Genomic DNA, 8,462 nt, shown 5'->3' on the forward strand with positions numbered 1-8,462 from the left:
TTCTCTGATAACTGTATTGTCTTATATTCTGCATTTCCTCTAATATGGAAATCCAGAAAACTTCAAGAAGATTTGGTACAATGTCTTAAAAGCTCAAGGGTTAACATGAAATGTTTGATATTATAAGAAGTCAGGAAATGCAGCTATTTTTTTTTTTTGAGTAATGGAACTATATTTATATCTGGAAGTTAATTAGATATTATGCCTTATAACCAATATGGTCTAATTCATAATGAAAGTATTTTATGAAAAAATAAAGATTAAAATTTTCATTAAGACCTTTTGTGTTGGCAGTTTGCCTGTGCAGTTGATTTGCATAAAGCATGATTAATGATAACTAAAGAAATAGTCTAACAGGTACAGGAAAATGAAAAATTATCCTAATGAAAGAACATTTTATGGGGTAAGCATTTCAACAACAGAAACCCCATTCATTGGAAGTCTGTGACATAACATAACTGTGAAATGGTAATAAGATAAACTTAGTAGCCAGTGTTCCTTAGTTTGACTTGTTTACCTCTGGCATGAGTTTTCTAAGACAGAGGCTGGTAGTCCCGATTCTTTCTAAGAACTGCACAAAAGTCACAGGCAAATAACCAGTTCAGCACAATTTGACAGCACAAATGCAAACATTACAAACCAATTCATGTGCAAATAACTGAAAATGTGAAAAGAAACGTAGTAAAAACCTATGTCTTCTCATATATTATTATTAAATTGCTGGATTACTTTCTCATGGACACATTTGAGAAGATCCAGTTTACAGCTCACATAGTATAATTTATGTGGCTTATGACAAATGTTTTCATATAGCCTTCATATAATAGCCCCAGGTCATGTGATATGAAAGATTAACATACGAATTTATATTTTGAATACAAAATTTAATAAATACTATTAATGCAAAATAATGTTAATAAATTATGGAACTTGTATGTGGAAGGAATGCATTGTAGAGCTCATTTATTTCAACTATAGTTCTTGACACAGGCTACAGTGGTTCAATACAATCTCTATTCTGGTTGAGTGACTATTGATTTTTTATAATTACAGGGAGAAAGCTGTGACATATTTACCATTTTTTTTTACTTGTAATAAGGATGGGCTTCGTGGACATGAGACCTGGGTGGTTGCACAGGGTGTCCCACTATGAAGGGACCCACACTTGGTTTAATGTTCTGGTATTAATAATGCCAGGATACTAATAACATTTGAATAAGAGTTCCCTCCTTTTCATTTTGTACTGAGCCCTGCAAATTATGGAGCTATAATCAAATATTCTCTTGTATTAAGATTATCAATTACCCTCATTCCAAAAACTTCAGTCCTCTGCAAAAATCTATGATTTATTATTCCTTCTATACTTTCTTATCCTTAAAGTTCACAAAGAGAAATTATCAAGGGTAGACTGGTATGATTTTCTACTGGTCATGTCTCTTAATTTTTTTTCTTGATGAAATGTAATTTTTAAAAATAATTTATTTAAATTCCAGTTAGATAGCATATGGTATAATATTACTTTCAGGTGTACAATTCAGTGATCCAACACTTACATACAACACCCGGTGCTCATCACAACAAGTGCCCTCCTTCATCACCTGTTTTCGATTACAACTCATGCAATTTTTTTTTCCTTTTAGAAACTATGTGAATGCTGTTGCAACTGCAAGCCATATTACGTAATCTCCTATTTCACCCTAAAACAGAAAAAAACCCAGTAAGTACCCTTATCTACTTCCCCTAGATTCAGTGGTCTTTACCATTGTGCACCATTACTTTCTCTCTCTCTCTGTCTCTCTCTCTCTCTCTCTCTCTCTTCATGCACGCACACACGTTTTTCTTATGAAAATAAGTCATTTTCATTTCAATTTTCAAATAACGAAAATTATTTTCATTTGAAAATAAGTCACCGCCGTTTTGACATTTCACCCTGAAATAATTCAGCTTGTGTCTTCTAAAAACATTCTCCTGTATAACCTGGGTACCATCCATGATATTTTAACTTGATCCAATAATATTTTCAGGTATTATTCCAATTTAAATATCTCTATCCTGAAGTATCTTTTATAGACTTTTTTTTAAAACCTAGCATCCAATCCAGAATCAGGAATTCCACTTGGTTCTCATGCTACTAATTTAGCAAAAACATCTGTATTTCCTATTTTTCCTCCAGAGAATTTTCAACTTGATGAAAGCTGGAGCCCCTGTGGCTTATCCTCCTTTGATCGTCCAAGGAGGCTGAGTGATACAGGATAAAAGGCAATGTGGTGTAAAGAGTCTAGGCCTTAAGTAATATGTGCATGAATCCTAGCTCTACCACTTTGTTCTGTGACCTTAGATATTCTCTTTAAATTCTCTGTGCCTCACTGTCCTTCTCTCTGAAAAAGTAGCCATATTACCTACAATAAAGCCATTGTTGTAAAGGCGAAATGATATGACAAATGTAAAAAACCTTGCAAGTGGATGGCAATTCATAAACATTTCCTCTTTCCATCCTTCCCTCAATGTGTGCTGAGAGTGGGTTTTTTTTCCAATATGTAGAGTGAGATTGAAAGAAAGAAAAAAAGGAAATGTTCTATCTGCCAGTGTTAAAAACCTTTTTGTCTTGTATCATCTCCAAAGTGCTAACAGATTTTATAGTATATCAAGTATACTGAGATTCACTTTAAATTTCAAGGGTATATACAATCAGGTTGTATTTTGAAACTGTGGCACCTGGAAATCAGAAACAGTAAAGTTTAGAAAACGCACCTTATGCGTAAACGAATGGTTACCGCCCTTGAATGTGACATGGCAAAACTCCAGGAAAAGCAGAAGAGGGTCACAGCTACAATGAATTACTCTCCCATCCTTCCAGACTCTACTGGGATTCTGAATGCCAACAGGTGTGATGATGACCCCCTTTCTTGCCATTTGCTGGCAGGCAAGACTCTCTTCTCTCTCCAGTTTTATCAAACTGGACCAAAGCTTTGGAAATAGGGAAATGAGAACTCCAAAATGCTGTGTGAACAGCAGGGACTGTGGGCTCCCTTTCTTTTTGATTCTGTCATCTGAAGTTGTTCTCTACCTCCTGTGCTTCTGGGGCTTTTCCATGAGGAGGAAGAGGGTGGAATGGGACTGGGTACCTTACAGTGGGAGGCTATGGTTAGGTCTTCTTTGGTTATGAATTTATGAATTTTAATGGGAATGTGATAGCTTTCTTCTGATGACTCAGGACAACAGCAGTCAGCCTCAGAGGTTTCTCTATGCTGTAGTTTTGATTAATTAAACTGAAACTTTTTTTCATTTGAAGGCAAATCTTGGAAATTTTAAATAAATCTATGAGGTCTGTTTGATTTCTTATCATTTACCCTGTATTCTCATGTTTCACAGTATAAATGTAGCTCTCTGACTTACTGGTGTCGTTTTGCAAAATTAGTTATTAAATCTAAGTCTGAGGGACTCATACCCTAATTTGTTTTCTTGACTTTGATTAAAAAATCATCCCTGTCTTTGTTATTTGATCTGCTATGAGGCAGTACTAAAAACAGTACATTTTCTGCCTTAGGGACTGCAGGACCCTTTAATCCTCTTCAATCCACTTTTTAACCCTGTTGGGTTCATTTTAGGGGGGAACGTCACTCTCCTAAGGATTTTAAAGATGCTGCTAAAAAAATGCTCTCTCTTTCTCTCCCCACATCCTCTCCTTCTTCCCCCACTTCTCTTTCTCTCTTTCTTTTTTGGTATGCTTTAAGCTCAGATAGAATTTGGCATATGAAAGTTTGTATTTACTTTTAGATTTACAATTGTGAAAATGCTAAGGCTCTTTATCTTTTACCGTGACTTCCTATGCAGGTGCAGGTAAATTATGCCTGTAAGAAACTAGTTTGAAACAGTTACCCTTCATAGAAAATTTCACTAACAGTTAAGACCTAGGAAAAGAGAGATTGGTTAAAAGAAAGTCCGTGTAATTGGGGCGGTTAGGAGTCAGGCACGTGGTAAGCCTCAAACTTCTCATTTGAGCCTTTCGGTGAGCTTGGCCTGGCCAGGGTTTGGCCAGTTCCCCGGAGTTGTGGCTGGAGTTTGGATCAGGTGCTGATTAGAGGTAAACACAAAGAACGACTAGTTCTGTTTGGAGACATAAGCGGAGTTAGACACTAACTGGTTGAAAAACATTGCTTTTTCTTATTTCAAAACTTTAAACCTCTATTAAGCTAAATATTAGGGTAAAATGGAACAGACCTGTAAAAGTGAAAAAGTGAAAAAAATGAGAGAAGAGATGCAATTAGCAAATCAATAAGACAATTTAGAATGAAAGAATCAGTAGAAGAAATGTCTGAAAAAGAAAAATATTACAATTTGTAGCTTCTGAAGACTTTCTCAAAAAGTGTTAAGTTTGAGGAATTTATTTTAAAAATTGTATCACTTTTCATAGTCATGCTACTATGATAATTTGTTTTAGTGAAAATCAGAATTACCTATCTGTAGTCTCTTTTATGTATATGTATGATGAAATCAGAAAATGCAGACCTGCTTCCCTTTCTGGCTCTGCGGTGGTCTGGGTCAGCACGGTGACAGCACCTGGGTCCTGGGTTTCTATGCTGCTAGTGAGGTCTGGCTACAGCTGAAGCAGCCTGTGTTGAGTGGTACCCACAGCAAGAAGGAAAGACCTTACCTACCTCATCATGCTTCTTGGGCTGGGACTGAGCATGATGAATGCTTCCCTGAAGAGCACCAGACATCCAGGTTCATCATTTGCCTCCATTTTCACATCAGGTCCAGCCCCTTTCCTGGGGAGATGGTAACCATATTCTGTTCATAACCCTCATGTGAATCCACTGCCCATTGGTGATGAAAGTGAATAAAGAGAACCTGGGATCACTTCCGAGGCCCTGAGACCACAGCACTGGTTTGGATTGTTACTCTGGACACGGATGAGAAAAGTGCACGGGACTTCAAGTTCACCTTCTTTACTTGTATCAAATGATGACCAGTGTACTGGTCTTCCATTCCTTTGCTTGTGGAAGAAGATTGGCATAAATAAATTAACTAACTAACTTAGATTGGTCGCAGGAAAGAAAAGCCCAAGAAACCAACCAAACAAAAAACCCAGTAGAGAGCCAGCTGGTAGGGGACTAGCTGTGTTTCCAATTTGCTTCACTTGAATATTTTTAAGCTTCCCTAGGCCTTACTGTCTTCATCTATAATATGAGGGATTTAATTTTTTAAATATACTTTAAAAATTGATTGTAACATACATTGAGTGAATAAGCAAATCATATGATGAATATTATTTGCCCCCCAGGATCGACCTTTGTTCCCCTTCCCTTATTAATCCCCAAAGGTAACCACTAACCTGACTTACAACATCATAGACGAGTTTTTGCCAGTTTTTGAATTTATATAAATAGCATCATACATTATATACTTCTTTGCATCTGATTTCTTTTGTTCAGCCAGATCTCCATGGGATACATTCAATTCTTTTGTGGAGCAGTTTGCTTGTTTTTACTGCTATGTTCTGTTCCACTGTATGAACGTACAAACAGTTTTTATCTATTCCACTGTTGATGAAGATGTGGGTTGTTTCCATCTGGGGACTAGTATGAATAATTCTTCAGTGGACATCCTTGAATGTGTATTTTGATGTGATAACACATGTATATGTGCCATGGAATTGCTAGATCACAGGTTATACGAACACTCAACTCTAGATGTTGCCAACAGTATTTCTAGAGTTGTATTAAGTATATAATATGTTAAAGTTACACTTATTCCTTATCCTTGCCAGTTCTTAGTACTGTGAGTCTCTTTAATCTTAGCCATTTGGGTGGATGTGTACTAGTATCTCATTGAATCTTCAGTATACAACTCAAAGAATTTTTACATGCACATTCTCGCACACACATGACCACTACCCAGATCAAAACAGCGTTGGCAAGACTCTCAAGAAGGGTCTCTTGTATCCATTCGCAGTCAGTGCACCCCACCAAGAAATAGCCACTATCTGACTTCCATCAGAGATTGGTTCTCCCTGTTCTTGAATTTTATATAAATGGAATCATGCAATTTCTAGTCACTCAGCTCTCAATTCATTTGCTCATTTTTTATGCCTGTAATATTAATCAGTGTTATTTTACACAACAGCCACCTTTCCTTTTATATTGCAGTATAATATTCCTTTTAATGAATATGTTTCATTTTATTTATCTGCTCTCTTGGTGATGAAGAGATTGCATTGTTATATTTTTTGGCTATTAGATACAAAGCATCTGTAAATACTCTTGTATGTGTCTTCGGTGAACCTAAGTTCTCATTTCCCTTTGGTGTTTACCTAGGAATAAGATTGCTGGGTCATAGAATAAGTTTAGCTTTAGCAAATATTGCCAAATAGTTTCCCAAATAGGTTTCTCCAATTTAAACTCCCATCAGCAATGTGAGAGAGTTCCAGACTCTTGCCACCATTTTATGCTTTAGGTTTGTTAATCTTTAGTCATTCTTGGGGTTGTATAGTGATATGTAATTGCTGTTTTAATTTCCATTTCTCTGATGAGTAATAATATTTAACATATTTTCTTCTGTTTTTTGGCTGTATCAATACCTTCCTTGGTGAAATGTCTCTAAAGTCCTTGTCTTACTTTTTAATTCTTTACTACTGATTTATATGAGTTCTTTATGTATTGTAGATGGGACTTCTTTATTGTATCTCTATATTGTCTATATCTTCTCCCAGTGAAATTTGTCTTTCATTCATAATATGGTGCTTTTGTTTAGAATTCTCATAGTTTTGAACAAATACGTTCTTTTAGTTACCAATATTTAAATACTAGGAGATTTTATATACATATCTGGATTTCAGATATCTTTTAAAATACTGTAAGACTTCTGAAACATCCTGCTTGAGATCTCATATACTTAAGACTCTATAGGAGCTGCCCACATGAGATGCCCACCATGCTCTCTGTTTTCTATACCAACACAATTCATGGGTTCGCGTTACCAGCCTAGTCCATTAGGCACCCAGTATGGGACCCTGCTCTGAGATAGTCTCCTTTTTTAAAGTCTGAGTTCTGCTAACCAGACCTCTTTTGGGTTAACAGACTTAATCAGTATGAGGGATAACACATGTCTTTTGGGGATCACATACTTAATAATGTCAAATCTCTGGCCACCAAATAATAAATACTTTAGTGCAATTAAGTACATACTTTCTACAATAGTTTCTTTTTCAAGAATCAGAATACAATGGACAGAATTTGGGAGAAGCTAAGAGTTCAAAAGGTGTTTAATAATAGTGGAATTATTTCAGTTTAAGTAGTGGAATTAGTGGAATTTGACCAAATGTGTCTTAGAATGCAGACCTAAGAAACCGAAAATATTGCAACCCAAATTTCAGAATTTCTCTCGTGTGTGTATGTGTGTGTGTATGTACATATACATGTATACTCATATGGAAAAAAAATCTTAACTGTACTTATCAGGAGGTTAAAACATAAAACACGTATTCATTACCTTCCCAAATATCACTTAAGAGCTTCTGCATTGGCAAGGTACTCGTCTAGGTGTTAGAACCAGAGAGGGGACAAAATAGAGGAGTTCCCAGCTTTCAGAGTTGTCATTCAAGAATGAGAACTAATTGATACCTAGATACACAATAAAAATTTGAAAACATCTACAAGTTTAAAGTGTTAAAATTAGATTCTTATAGTAATCAAAACTGTGGTATTGGTGAAAGGGTAGACAAAGAGATCAACAGAACAGGCTAGAAAATACAGACATAGACCCACGCAAATACGGTCAACTCATTTTTGACAAAGAAGCAAAGACAATTCAATTCTTTTCAACAACTGGTGCAGGAACAACTGGACATTGACATGCAAACCAGAAATATGACAGAAACCCCTTTCACAAAAAGTTCACTTAAGATGGATCATGGACCATGATGTAAAGTGCCAAAACCATAAGACTCCTGGAAAATGACATAGAAGAAAATCCAGTTGACTTTAGGTTTGGTGGTGACTTTTAGGTACAACACTGAAAGCACAATCCATGAAAGAAAAAAATAAATTGATGATATTAAAATTAATAACATTCTGCAAAAGATACTGTTAAAAAATGACAAGAAAAGCCACATATTTTTTAAGTATTTATTTTGAGAGAGAGTGTGCTGAGTAGGGGAGGGGCAGAGAGAGGTGGGGAGAGAGAGAGAATCCCGAGCAGACTCCTCACTGTCAGCCCTGAGCCCGACGTCAGGCTTGAACACGAACTATGATATCATGACCTGAACCGAAATCAAGAATCCGACACTCAACCGACTGAGCCACCCAGGCACCCCAAAAAGCCACACACTGGGAGAAAACATTTGTAAACATATATCTGATAAAGGAGAAGTATCCAAAATATACAAAGAATTCTTAGAACTTGACAATAAGAAAAAAGCAACCCGATTAAAAAAAAATGGGGAGATGATATAAATAGACTCC

General features: G+C 36.1%; 1 long non-coding RNA gene across 3 annotated transcripts in view; it reads left to right on the plus strand.

The window, feature by feature from the left end:
* LOC124524695 (uncharacterized) overlaps nucleotides 1-8,072 on the plus strand; it is a 75,229-nt gene extending 67,157 nt beyond the window's left edge. For all 3 annotated transcript variants that reach the window (XR_006965298.1, XR_006965299.1, XR_006965300.1), the window contains 2 exons: nucleotides 1,641-1,717; nucleotides 4,756-8,072. This is a non-coding gene — a long non-coding RNA (uncharacterized LOC124524695). The remainder of the gene's footprint in view (nucleotides 1-1,640; nucleotides 1,718-4,755) is intronic.
* Nucleotides 8,073-8,462: the final 390 nt, after the last annotated feature.

Source organism: Lynx rufus, unplaced genomic scaffold (assembly GCF_022079265.1).
Source record: "Lynx rufus isolate CCGP_SWC_20201006 ecotype Redwood Valley unplaced genomic scaffold, mLynRuf1.p SCAF_4, whole genome shotgun sequence".
NCBI classification, from domain to species: domain Eukaryota; kingdom Metazoa; phylum Chordata; class Mammalia; order Carnivora; family Felidae; genus Lynx; species Lynx rufus.